This window comes from Capsicum annuum, chromosome 12, assembly GCF_002878395.1.
Source record: "Capsicum annuum cultivar UCD-10X-F1 chromosome 12, UCD10Xv1.1, whole genome shotgun sequence".
Classification (NCBI taxonomy): Eukaryota; Viridiplantae; Streptophyta; class Magnoliopsida; order Solanales; family Solanaceae; genus Capsicum; species Capsicum annuum.
Genome location: NC_061122.1, coordinates 135,143,857 through 135,158,661, shown reverse-complemented (window position 1 = coordinate 135,158,661; position 14,805 = coordinate 135,143,857).

Genomic DNA, 14,805 nt, shown 5'->3' with positions numbered 1-14,805 from the left:
GATAGATTGGGGTAGGACAAATGGAATGTTAGTTAGATTCCAAGAATTATTTTGTCAGCAGTCTGAAACATGTTTTGGTTCTTCAGGAAGGGTCAAGGGTCTGTATATTAGGGACCTGATAGTAATGCCAACTTTAACCATAGTTGGTTCCAAAAGTTTATGTACCTCTCATTTGTTGGTTGCCTTATAATACCTTTTTGACATTATTTCTAACCAAGTTGCATGTTTTTCCAGGTTAAAGATATGGTAGCTGAGGTTCGAGGATTCTTAAGTATTTATTCCTTAAAAGGGAGGCCCAGATTAAGTTTTGGGCATGAAATAGCCGCCATGTTGTAGCTGCTAGCAAAGTGTTGTTATTTTTGGTCAAATTTTGTATGCCTAGGCTTACAGCAGATGAGTTGCTTTTACATTTATCTTTTTTCTAAATTCCTCTTTATGCTTGTGTGTACTTATGATGTCCTTGTAATAGTAAATCCAAGAGCATCCCTTACACATGCACTAGCTGATTCCATATTGACAACTTTATTATTTATTATTATTCTTTGAGTGAACTGGTTAAAATACCTCTAAACTTTGTATGAATTGTTAGTTTTGTCTTCAAATTATCATAGAACTACAAACACCTCTACATTTGGATAAATAACTTTAAAAAATGTTTTTGATCTACATTTTAGTCTTTAGGTATTAAAAAAATATTACTTTATAAATATAATATATTATTTATGATCGTGCATAGCAAGATCTAGTTACGAATTTTTATATAATTAATATACTATTATTATATCCATCTTTACTTATGCAGTTTGAAAAATCAAATGATAATTTATTAATTTGTATTAATTTTATCCTTGTTACTTTTCATTTTCTAACATTTATATCATGAGTAATAATTAATAGGGATGATATGATAAAATTAATGTTTTATTTATTATTTTTTAAGTGATGTGCCAAGTCAAACGTGTAAAAGCTATGTAAAAATAGATAGAAGGATTAATATATTTAGTAAAAAACTAGGAAGTGTATTTTTACATGTTACAGACATTGTCTACAAATGAACATATTTTTCCAACGGGATAAAAACTACCTATTTATTTAAAAACTAAGAAAATAACATTAATTGTATAATGGTGGAGGATCAAGGGACAACAAATAAATCATCCAAAAACCCATAAAACTATCCTTCTTCCAAATGCAACTCATTGTACCAGTCCTCGTTTTCTTCCAAATACAAATAGAACACAACTTACTCCCAAAACACTACTCTATCCCTTGTTCTTCTTCCAAATACCTAAAAAGAAAAGAAAAGAAAAAAGGAAAATAATGAGTAACTACAAGTTTTGCACTCAAATGGGTGAAGTTCAACCTGCAATGGTGATATTTGTTTGTTTATCAAATATGGTTTTATAGAAATGCTTATTGAGGATGTTGACTTCATATCTAAGCTTCAAAATCTCATTTTTACCAGCTACAATAACTCCATTGATGTACTCCATACTGAGATGAAGCTCATGTAAGTTTTTTTTCCTATTTGAAATTTCAAAATATTAGTATCTTTCTTTTCCATTTTCGATCTTAATCTTTCTCTTATTTGTATTTTGATTTCACAGGATGAAATTTAAGAGGGGAAGGGGGGAACTAAAAAATTTCCTTGAGTCGACTATTAAGCCTTCACAGCTGACTTACCTGCAAATTAGTATACTTCACAAACCAAATTAGATTTAAATAAAAGGAAAAGTAAATAAGCAATTTGAGATAAGAACACAAAGATTTATCCTGGTTCAAAACACCAAGGTGGTGCCTACTTTCAGTTCCCTTAGGTCTCAAAGTTTTCTTAGATCTTTTTAAAGTGAAGACTGAGTATAATAATGGTAAACATTGTACTTAGGGGGGGGGGATTTCCTTGAGTCGACTGTTGAGTCTACATAGTAGACTTACCTACAAATCAATATACTTTAAAAATCAAATTAGATTTAATTAATCAAGCAAGTAAATAAGCAATTTGAGATAAGAACACGAAGATTTATCTTGGTTTGTAAGACCAATGTGGTGCCTACTTCCAGTCCCCTTGGGTTTCAAAGTTTCCTTAGGATCTTTTCAAAGTAGAGTCTGAGTACAATGATAGTAAACAAGTTCTGAAATTTTATTTTGATTTTCAGATCTTGTGGCACAGCCTCAATTGGTATGAAAAAGTTGAATCAATCTTTTTCTTGTGTAACTATTCAAAACTAAGAAGTACAAAGCTTTTTTAAAACTAAGATTGATACACACTGAGATTCTCCTTTGAAGTTGCGTGAGTGCTTCGATCTCAGTCCTCATTTCTATATTCTTCAGCTGCTCTGATCTCCTCAAGAAATTTTGTTCCAATCAAATATTTGAATTTAATCCCTTAATTGAGGGATGACACCATATAGTATGTCCATATTAGATATATCCATACACGACAACCTTTCTATTACAGCCATACACGACTAAATCAGATATGTGTAGGGGATGTGGTGTTCTTTTCTTTTGATTCTGTGGTGATTGATTCGTATACCTTATATTAGGGGAGCCAATGGGATCCATGATTGATACTATTCCCAAGTTTAGCGCCGGTCATCTTGTGATTGGATACTTGCTTCCTTTTGTGAGATATTATTAAATATCTTAAATTGATTCCTTAGGTATCTCAAAATCTCTTCTAATCTTCTGTATCTTCAATGTTCCTACAAGATATTTGGTTATTAGTTTGTCTTTATTAAAACGTATAGTGATTATGTGAGGCTAATAATCTCCTCCTTTCTGATAATGACAAATAATAAACATTAGTTGACTTTTCTATTTTTACAGCTGTTTTGCTCCCCTTTTCTTGCTGGCCCTTTTGATTTGGAGCATTAGTTGACTCTTATCTTTTATAATCGACTCGCTCCCCCTGACTTAGGCGCCTTTAATGGTACTATTTTCTTATCTTTTTGGCATAATAAAAAAGAACAAGGAACGGCACGCAGACAGGCAAAGAGAACCACATAAGCATATAGAAGATAAATAGGCAATTTTTTTAACAAAAGTAAAATAAAATAGTGTTGCAGACAGTGTAATATCATCTTACAATCCAAAAAAGGGACATGACCCCCTTTTGAGTAGCAGTCATCAAATTAACGTTTGGAAAGATAATAGGTAAGGGTATTGTGCATGTTGTGATAGAATTTTTCATAGGATTTTTAAAAATTTTTAGGGAAGGAGGAATAGGAGTACTGGACAAATATAGCAGGTTGTTGTAAGAAGAGTTGACTTCAGTCTCAAGGGATTCCACGCATGAGAACACTTTAGAGAACCGTTTGACACCCTCCTACTTAAGTCCGTCAATTGTCATCCTAACCCTGCTTACATTAGTACTTGTATCCTTTCCAAGATGTAGTAATTTAAAAGTCGACTCCTGAAGTAGCATCAATCCTTCCTTTATAGTCTTCATACGGTCCTTGAGTTTCTCCAATTCTTTTAACACAGGAAGCATGGGGTTAGAAACTGACTTGCTTACCTCAGAGAGATCTAATTTTTCTTTGGATGAGTCCTTTTATCACCACTTGTTGTCTACTAAGATGTATCCTATACTGGCGAAAGTCTTTGAATCATAGGTGGCAGAGATTTCCACCGTTGGGTATGTAGACTAGTCAATGGAGTAATATTGAAGGATTTGAGTTATCAATAATTTGTAAGGCAGGCTGGCAAAAGTAGGTACATCTATAGCACTTTTAAACATATGTAAGCAACACCAAGTCGCCTAATTAGTCTTGTACTTTTTCACCAAGCAGTATAGAGCAAACACATCATGACAAGTTATGTTACTAAGGAAACCTTTTCTAGGGATTAGTGTGGGGGTAATGATGGAAGCCATAATACAATACTTAAAATAGAGAGATATTGGACCAAAGCTAGATGACATAGTGTCTGGGTTGGACACAGCCTATTTTGCCTCCTCAAAACTGACTTTAAAATCTTTAGGCCAGGAGTCATTCATAAAAGGGATTGTTCCAGAGAACTTCATATCAAAAACATTTTCAAACAGAAAGTCATTCAGAATAATTCTTATGCCCAGCACAAAAGTATCTAACTCACCACTGTAAAGAGAGAGGCGAAGATTCACATAGAACATACAAACTGGGTCCTTATACACTAGATGTTCACAAAGGCGAAAAATCAAAGATAAGTTTTGAAACTTAAAATGGGAACTTACATCGTAATGTGCTTACTTTAACTGTCTGAGATTTACGTCACGCCCGGGTACAATAGAGAGATTTTTGAAAGTAGTGATCTTCTCTTTTAACAAGCCTATCCAAAATTTATGCATGTCTTTTGGAGAGAGGGGATCTAAAAAGATTGACTGAGGTTTCTTGACAGAGAAAACAGGGCTTAGGGCAAAGCGTTCTAGTGACTGTTGACTGTTGAGAGTTGGAAGAGGATTCATTAGATAATTTGCAGATGAGTACATGATTATTGAAGAGAAGGTCAGGAAGGGTTTTGGAGAGATTAGCCATTGAGCGAGTTCGGGTCATTTGATAGAAGTGAGATCTAGACAAGGATTTTAAAGGGGTAGATAAGAAAATAAAGAGATGGATAGATGAAAGAGGGGTGAATAAACCTAGGGGAAGGTAAAAAGAAGTGATGTGAATGAGGTAACTGCTGAGGTGAAAAGATGGCAGAAAAGGGTGCTGGGAAGATAAATGGGTAGAGAGACGGTAAAGGAGGCGTAAAAGAGGTAAAAAATAATGATGACATTTTTTCAAAAAGGTTTACCAAAATTTTAAAAGGTGAAAAATAAAGAGGAAAAAAAATTCCAAAATTAAAAAGAGTCATAAGTCATTAATGCTGATAATACCACGTCTTGTTTGAAGGAAACCAAATCTTTCTTCTAACAGGTGCTTAGCAAAAATATCTACAAGCTGATTTTCAGAATCAACAAATGTTAAGGAAAAATCATCATTTTCTGCATGATCTCGAGTAAAATGATGTTTAATATCAATGTGTTTAGCCCTAGAATGATGCACAATATATTTTGATAAACTAATAGCACTTGTGTTGTCACACATTATAGGAACAAATTCAAATGATAAATTAAAATCAAGTAGTTTATGCATAATTCATAAAATTTGAGTAGCACAACTTCCAACAGCTATGTATTAGGCTTGCATTATTGACAGAGAAAATTAAATTCACTTCTTGCTATGTAATGAAATCAAAGCATCACCAAGAATTTGGTGTATTCCACTAGTGCTTTTTCTATAGTTCTTATCACTTGTAAAGTTAGCGTCTGAATTTCTAATTAAATAAAAATGAGATAAGCGAGGGTATCATAGTCCAGTATCCTATGTTCTAATGAGATATTAAATAATTATTTTATCGATAGTTAGATGAGACCTTTTAAGAGCCGATCGGAACCTTGCACACTTACACACATGAACATGATGTCTCTTCAACTGACAGTCCAGTAGAGGAGTGATCCAATCATTCCCCTATATGTATTTTCATTGACATCTCTTTCCAGATGAATCTGAATCAAACTTATGGCTGGACTCATTGGGGTTCCATAGGTCTTGCCATTTTTCATGCCAAACTTCATGATCAAGTATTGGCTTGACTAATAAAAGTACCTTTAGGAGTTTGCTTGATTTGTAATCCCAAGAAAAATATGAGTTCTCCCATGAGGCTCATTTCAAATTCTCCTTTCATCAGATTAGCCAAATTCTCACACAAGGAGATGTTAGGACTACCAATAATAATGTCGCCAACATAAATTTGCAAAATGAGTAAATTAGAGTCAAGCTTTTGAGTGAATAGATTTGTGTTAATTTTGCCTCTTTGAAAATTATTATTTAATAAGAAAGTACTCAACCTCTTATACAAAGCATTTGGAGCTTGTTTGAGATCGTAGAGTGCTTTTGATAATTTAAAATGATGGTTTGGAAAGATGGATTTTCAAAATGGGGGGTTGTTTTACGAAAACTTCTTAATGAATAAATCCATTTAAAAAGCAGTTTTTATATCCATTTGATATAACTTAAAGCATTTGAAGGCAGCAAAACTAATAAAATGTGAATCAACTCTAACCTTGCTATAGGAGCAAAGGTTTTATCATAATCAATACCTTCCTATTGGGAGTAGCCTTTAGCTACAAGTCTGGCTTTATTTCTAATAAGCTTACATTCTTTATTGAATTTGTTTCTATAGACCCATTTGGTTCCAATTACTGAGTAGTTCTTGGGTCTCTCAACTAGAGTCCAAACTTAATTTTGATCAAATTAATCCAATTCTTCCTTCATGGCCTCGACCCAAGATTAATCTTTGAGGGCTTTATCCATTTTCTTAGGTTTGATTTGAGACACAAGAGCAATAGATGCTTGCTTTCTTAATGAGGCTCTTGTTTGCATCTTGTTATCTGGATTTTTTATGACAAAATTATTTAGATAGTTAGCATTGTGTTTCTATTCTCTTAGAATACTTGTTTTGTCTATTTCAACTGCGGGAGTCATCTCTAAAGAGGTTATAGTTGACTCGTCTTTTGGCAGCTCTGAAGTTGTGTTTGCATTGGCTCCAGATTGTAGATAATTTACCTATTCTTCATCAATGCTTAAACTCATAGGAGGGTGATTAGTTTCATCAAATAAAATATACATAGATTCTTTAATACACAAAGTCCTTTTATTATAGGCTCTGTAGGCACGACTGGTGGGAGAGTACCTAAGAAAAATACTTTCGTCACTTCGTGGATCAAATTTTCCTAAGTTATTCTTGCCATTGTTGTGGATGAAGAACTTGCATCCAAAATCATGAAAGTAGATAGTATTAGGCTTCTTCCCTCTCCATAACATATAAGGGGTCTTCTTTAAAATTATTCTGATGAGGCATCTGTTGATGATGTGACAAGCTGTACTTGCTGCCTCAGCCTAAAAATTATCCGAAAGATTGTGTTCTAGTAGAATTACTCTTGCAGTTTCCTGAAAAGATCGATTCTTTCAATTCACTACACCATTTTATTGAGGAGACCAAGGTGATGAGAAGTATTGAGAGTACCTATTTTGAGCACAATATTCCTCGAAAGCCTTATTTTCAAACTCACCACCATGATCACTGTAGACATAGGTGATGAAGTGTCCTGCTTCTCTTTGCACTTTTCTACAAAATATCTCAAAGTTTGTGAAGGCCTCATGTTTGTGAGTGAGAAACATTACCCAAATAAAATGAGAATAATCATCAACATTAACATAAACATATTATTTTACATCAATACTTAAAGTTTTGGCGGGACCAAAAAAATCCATGTGGATTATTCGAATGGGATTTGTAGTAGTGACAATATCTTTGAGTTTGAATTATGTCCGAGTCTGTTTACCCAATTAGAAGGCAACACAGATATGATCCTTCTCAAACTTGAGTTTTGGTAGACCTTTCACCAGTTCAAGTTCTGGAGAGTCTTTCAGTGATATGCATACTGACATGCCAAACTTTTTGTGCCCTAACCAAGCGTCATTGGTTTTCATAGTAAGGCAAGTTAAAGTGGAGAAGTCAGGACTATTTAAAACATAAATACTATCAACATGTTCACCAATAAGGGAGATGTCTCTTTTATCATATTTGATGGAGCAGCTTTCAACTTTGAAGAAGACTCCAAATCTTGCATCACACAGCTAACTGATACTAAGCAGGTTATGTTTGAGTCTGTGTATGCAATATACTTCAATGAGTTCACATGAGGAGTTGAGCTTTATTGAGCCGACTCCGATGACATCAGCTTTAGTATTTTCATCAAATATTACTGATCTTTCTTCTATTATTCTTAGAGAACAAAAGCTTTCCTTCTTTCCAGTCATATGTCTGAAAGATCATCTATCGATAATGCACATTCCCTTTTTATAGCTTTTGTGGATGTGTTCCTACAAAATAAGAAGATTAATTTTTCTTAGGTACCCAAGTAGTCTTGGGTCCTTGAGGGTTAGAGGTACCTCCTTTAGGACTCCAAACCCATAAACCTTTAGAGCTTTGCTTCCAGCTATGTGATTTGTGCCATTTCTATCCATAAGTATAACAGACAGTCTTTAAAAAGAGAAAGAGGCTTTGGCTGATTTAAATGATCTTGATGAAGAACTTGAGTTTCTTTTAAGAGAATATATCTTACAAACTATGACTTGGTGATTTTCTAATGCTATTTAGTTTCATTTTAACATCATCAATCTATTCTTAAATTAACTTTTGATTTGACATGCTTCACTATCAACTTAACAGCTTCTTCATTGATCTTCAAGTTTCCTTTTAAGCCAAGCTTCCTAATTTTTCTTTTCTTGAGCGAATTTATTGTATTCATCAATAACTTTTTGAAGCTCATCAGTTATCATATTTAAATTTGATTCAAGGATGTTAAAGTCATAATAGTCATGTGGTCTTACCTTGCTTGACCTTTTGCCATAAAGCACATGTTGGTTACTTCTATTTCTTCCTCAGTTTTGTCTTCATCACTCCAAGCTCTAAAAATTTTATTTTTTTTAGATGATCTTCTTTTCAGTTATGGATAGTTTTGTTTAAAGTGATCTATCCTTCCACAGTAATAGCAGCAATATCATTCTTTGTTAGTTCATTTCTTTTGACTCCTTAGGGTCTCTGCTATCTTTGTTTCAAGATCTGTGTTACTCCGCGTTTTATGAGAGCTATTCCTCCACTATTGGCTTGCTCTGGGAAATCTTCCTTCTCAGTTGATACAACATTAAAGGCTACTAATTTCTTCTTTTTTTCTTTATTGTACCTGTGGATGTAATTTCGTTCATAGGTAATAAAATTACCACGTAGTCTTCCATATGTCATACTGTGGTTGCTTCTATTGAATTTCCTTTTGTTGTTCTTTGGTACTTCGAAATTTTAAAGGTTCTTTACATCAACACTGCTTGATTCCTTGTCCATCTGTTTTAACTTGAGTTTGGGAATTGGCTTAGGTCCCTTCTTAATGACACCCCATGCTTGGAAGTCATTTGATTGGACGAAGATTCTGAATCTATTCTTCCAGTAAGAGTGGTGTTTTACATTAAAGTATGGTGGTCCTGTGGAGGAGTGACCATCTTGAAGGAGAGAGCCGAGAATTTGGGAGTTGACCATTTTATCTTTACTCAGGTGCGGTTAAGCAACAATATTGGTAAGACCTTCTTTGATACTAATTGAAATTCAAGAGGGAGAGAGGGTGAATTGAAAATTCTCCTTAAGTCAACTGTTGAGCCTTCATAGTCGACTTACCTACAAATAAGTATACTTCACAAACTAGATTAGATTTAAATAAACATGCAAGTAAATAAGCAATTTGAGATAAGAACACGAAGATTTATCCTGGTTCGGAATACCAATGTGCTGCCTACTTCTAGTTCCCTTAGGTTAAAAAGTTTTCTTAGATCTTTTCAAAGTGGAGTCTAAGTACAATGATGGTAAACAAGTTCTGAAAACTTATTTTTTTTAGATCTTGTGACAGAACCTTAATTGGTATGACAAAGTTGACTCGATATTATTCTTGCGTAACTATTATAAACTAAGAAGTACAAAGATTTGTGAGACTAAGATTGAGACACACTGAGATTCTCCTTTGAAGTTGCATGCGTGCTTCAATCTTCAGTCCTTTTCTTTTATATTTTTCATCTACTCCGGCTTCTTTTAGTCATAAAGAAACGTAAGAGATTTCATTAGGATCAAGGATTGAATTGATTCCTTGATTGAGGCATGACACTGTATAGTATGTCTATATCAAATACGTCCATACACGATAACCTTCTTATCATGGCAATACACGTCCATATTAGATATGTTCGTGTAGGGGATGTGGTATTCTTTCCTTTTGCTTCTGTGGTGATTAATTCCCCTTCTTTATATTCAGGGAGCCAGTGGGATCAATGATTGATACTATTCCCAAGTTTACCGCAGACCATTTTGCGATTAGATGCTTGATTGATTTTACAAAATATTCTTGGATATCTTGGATTGATTCTTTAGGTATCCTAAAATCTCTTCTGATCTTTTATATCTTTGGTGTATCCTATAAAATATTTTTTTATTAATTTATCTTTATTAAAACATATAGTGAGAGTGTGGGGCTAACAATCGATAGGCCCCTAAACATGTTTTGAAATTTTACATAAACCCCTCAACTCAAACTTGTCCCTATTAGGCCCCTAACACACCTAAAATTTGATCCACTTAGGCCTTTTTTTCCCACATGGCACGTCATGTGGTATTCACTCACTATGGGTGCGTTAATGAATTTCATATAATATTTTATTTTTATTTTTTCTGAAAAATTTACTCAATAAATAATAATTTATTAATAAAAAATAAAAGAGATGTAACCCCAACCATCATATTCTTCACCTTCATAAGGTTCTGTAACCTTTTTTATTTTTTTAATTCTTAGCAATTTTATTTTTTAGTTTTAATAAATGAAAAAAAGATTTCTTCATCAACTAACTCATTTTGTAAAAAAGAAAGAAACTTTTTCCCCAAATTTGAGGCTAAAAGGTTAGCCGTGAACAACAATCTTCATCTTTTTCAAACTTCTTGGATCTGAATATATCTCTGAATTTTTATTCTACACCAATAGAATTGATGGAGACTTCGAATAACACCCTTGATGAGCTCTCTCTTGCTTAATTATTCGAGTTTAATTCGATTTTTCTTTTTGATTACTTCCTCTGCTTTTTTCCTACGACTGTGCATTTCTACGTGTTGTTGCTTAGTTAGCTGACGGAATTGACGGAGTTAGTGATGGTGGCGGCGGTATTTTGCCGATGGAATTTTGTCGGAAATTATTTGAGTTACCGTGAATCGAATCTCTATAAGCAGGATTAGAGCTCATTGGTGGTTGGTTTAAAGTTTTTTTTTATGGGTTTTCTGGATGAGGGAGTTACTGGTAGAGAACGTAGAGAATATATTGTTGTTGTTGATTTTGGGTGCTAATGGGTGTATGGTGTATGATTTTGTGCTTAATAGAGGAGTTATATGGTGGAAAACTGAGAGAGTATATTTTTGTTGCTGATTTTGAGTTCTAATGGGTGTCTGGTTATTGATTTTGTGCTTAACAGGGTTTCTCCATTCTTTGATATTGTTGTCAATAGTGAGGAAAGAAAGATCATGTTTGTTTTTGAGTTTTTTTCTTTTTTATTAAAATTAGTTACATACATTTAAAAGAAATATTTTTTTTAATTCAAATTACCTTTTAATTGTTTGGGCCCTCAATACCACATGACATTTCTTAATTAGTCATCTTTGTCATGTCACCGCAAGTGTGCTACACACACTTCACAATTTTTGTTGAATATCCGAAAGTGCCTAATAGGAACAATTTTCTTGATAGTATAGGTGTTCAATAGGTACCAGTCATAGTTGAGTGATCCAAGTGAAATTTCAAAATAAGTTTAGGTCCTATCAATGACTTAAGCCTTTATTCAACAAGTTTTTTTAAGTTGATGGAATAATCATCATTTTCCATCTTGTTTATTATTTCATACTTTGCAAACGTATAATTGAGACCAGAGCGTAAGGATGTTGGACCAAAGTTAGAATATTAGTATTATTACTATCTAATGAGAGGAAAAGCAAGCAGGAGGCCGTCAACATACCTGCTTGCCGACTCGTTTAGCTGCTTGCTCCGTGATTTTACTATATCACTCCTAATTAATTATTATACATCATTTTCGTATTAGAAAATTGATAATATTTAAATAAAAAAAGTAAAACAAATATTTATGACATGTCTTCTTCAACTGCTTCAGTCATAATTTGACTATATCACCTGTAATTAATTATTATAAGTCATTCAACTATTAAAAAATTATTAAAGTCATCCAAGTATTAAAAATTAATAATATTTGATGTTAAATTAACTTGACTTCTTCTATTAGGCTCACTTAAATTTTTTTCACAAGTATTTTTTATAGTACTTTTGATATATCACTTCTTATTAGTTGTTGTGAGTCATTTAAGACATATCTACTTCGCTGCTTCAATCGTGACTTTACTATATCACCCCTAATTAATTACTATGGTCATCTACGCATTATGCCACTTAAATTGGAATAGAAGAAAAAGTATTATAAATCACAATAATTAAAAACTTAAATTATTGAAAAGAATATAATTGACTATTAATGCCACAAAAGTTTAGATAAGGAGAGTAATGTATAAATGCATTATAAATTACAATAGTCAACAACCTAAAATATAAAAAAAAAATCTATTTCCAAAAAAAATAATATAAATCACAATAATTAATAACCTAAAAAATTTAAAGATAAAAAATATTTGGTTGGCTCTCGAAATTATGTCAATGTCACTTAAATTGAAATAGAAGAAAAGTATTGCAATAACAATAATTAAAATCTTAAATTATTTTTAAAATACAATTGACTATCAATGCCGCAAAAGTTTGGATAGAGAGAGTAACATATATTATTTCAAAACTGCATAAAAAAATATTATAGATTATAATACTTAACAACTTAAAATATCCACAAACATATTAAAAGTATGATTGATTACCTAAATTCTATTTGTGTTGCATAAACCAAGACAAAAAAATAACATATATTGAGACCATGTTATATGAAAAACAGTAATATAGGTCCATCGAATTTTGCTTTGCACATTCTTTATTAATTTATACATTTAGAGAGTTTAATTGTGATCGTGAATTAATTTTTTGAAATAAAATTATTTATTTTAATAATAAATCACAATAATTTATAATTTAAAGTATTTTAAGAATATATGAAAAAATTACTTTAAAAAATAAATTTATTTAAATTTTAAAATTTAAAAGATGTCACATTAATTGATATAATTATTGTTATAATATTAATTTAAGGAAGATGTTGGGGGCGTTCATTCGTAACTAGTCTATTTAATAATTTGTATCATTTTATTTCAATTGCTAGTGTAACACTTGTAATCCTTCGTTAGATAAGAATTTAAATATTTATACTATTATATGTTACATAACATCACAATTGTTTAGATCTTAGATAAGTTCTTATTGATTATAATTTACTTTTTTCAATTGAGTTACTTGTTACATGAACTATCAAAATTGAAGGAAATTAGATCAGGTCACTTATGTGGGTCAACCCGGATCTATATTAAGAGATAAATAATATATAATTATCATATCTTTATATTATTAAATAAAAGGGAAGGAATATGTCCCTTTAAAATTATAAATAGTTTCTTCACTATTGACTCCCTCTCAAAAGAAAAACAAAATGCTCATTCGATTAGTATCTTCTAGGAAACAATTGAAACAATCTTCTATAATAAGATACGATTCATAGACTATGGATTATAAGATGTAGTTTGTCTTTATATGTGATTACACTTTCTGACCAGTGAAATGAATTCAATGATGGTGCAAACTGTGTATTTGATTAGATTCTTTATTGACATTACAACCAAATTTAAATGATAGTTTCCTAGTTATAATTCTTCGTGCTGCAAAAGACAAGTTTGATACTATTTTTTTCCAGTAACTTGTTAAAGTTTCCTGTATTTAATATCATGGGATTGCTGAAAAATCCTTTTAACAAGAGAGAAGTGAAAAACCAAAGTTATATAGAATTAGAGTTTGGATTTGTTTTTTAAATCAACTAGAGAAAATGATGCCAAAAAGGGATTATGTAATCCCTCAATGTAAACTAACAAAGAGGCATTTTTAAGCCCGAATGTTCTCACATTTTTTATTTTTATTTTATTTCTGGTCCCACTTAATTATGCAAAGATTCGTCGTGAAATTTTGTTATATTAAAGTTTATACATAATCTTGTTTTTTTAAAAACAAAAACATGCAGGACCAATTGGGCCTTTTTTTGACACTTTGAATAATTACTTTGCTTCTACAACTTTAAATTTCTTTTGTTGAGATCTAACCTGGCTCTGATACCACTTTGTTGGAAAACACAAGGGCACTATCAAAGTACATGACAGGGTAGCAACAGAAGAATACTCAAGTCTAAACGTTCTCTTTTAATTTAAACAAAGAAAAAATAGACAAACCCAAGCACAATGGTAATAAGACAATAAATAAATACTACAAGACAAGATTAAACCAAACAAATACGACAAGATAAGATTAAAACCAATCACCTGAGACACCAAGTTTACCTAAAAAATCCTTCGATGTGTAGAGTAAAAAATTACGAGACCAAAACTGCCACTATAATCACCAAGAGTTATAGTAATATTCTATAAAATGGCCACCAAACGAGTGGCAAACAACGAGCAAAAATACATAAACCGCAATATCAAGAACTAGAGAAATAAAGGAGCAAAAATACTAAAAATGCAGTTACTATTTATGAATGAAAATAGGAGCTATAGGTCACCAAATCCAACTTTGTTAGTTCCTAATCAAAGATTGAGATGAGAGGAACAAGCTATCCAACAATCAGCTCAATCAGGTAAGAAATGAAGTGAGAATTGCAATTTGAAGTTGTCTACTAGGGCTGAAATTTTGAACGAAAATCTTCTCTGTTTTCTCTTTATGGCTGCGGAAAACTCTTTTGTGGTAGTAAAATAAGACCAAAAATAGTCTATATATGCCCCATTGTATTGGATCAATGATTAAAAGTGGGTTGGTTCAAATTGAGCTCTATTTATCCACATAGAAAGGGATAAATACTCATAACCCAACAATTCTCCCCCTCATGACTATGTGGAGGACACAGCTATCCCTGCGATCATGCAACAATTTTCAAACTTCCTTCTTGACAAATATTTAATCATCATGTCAAAATCGTTATTACCTATATGAATCTT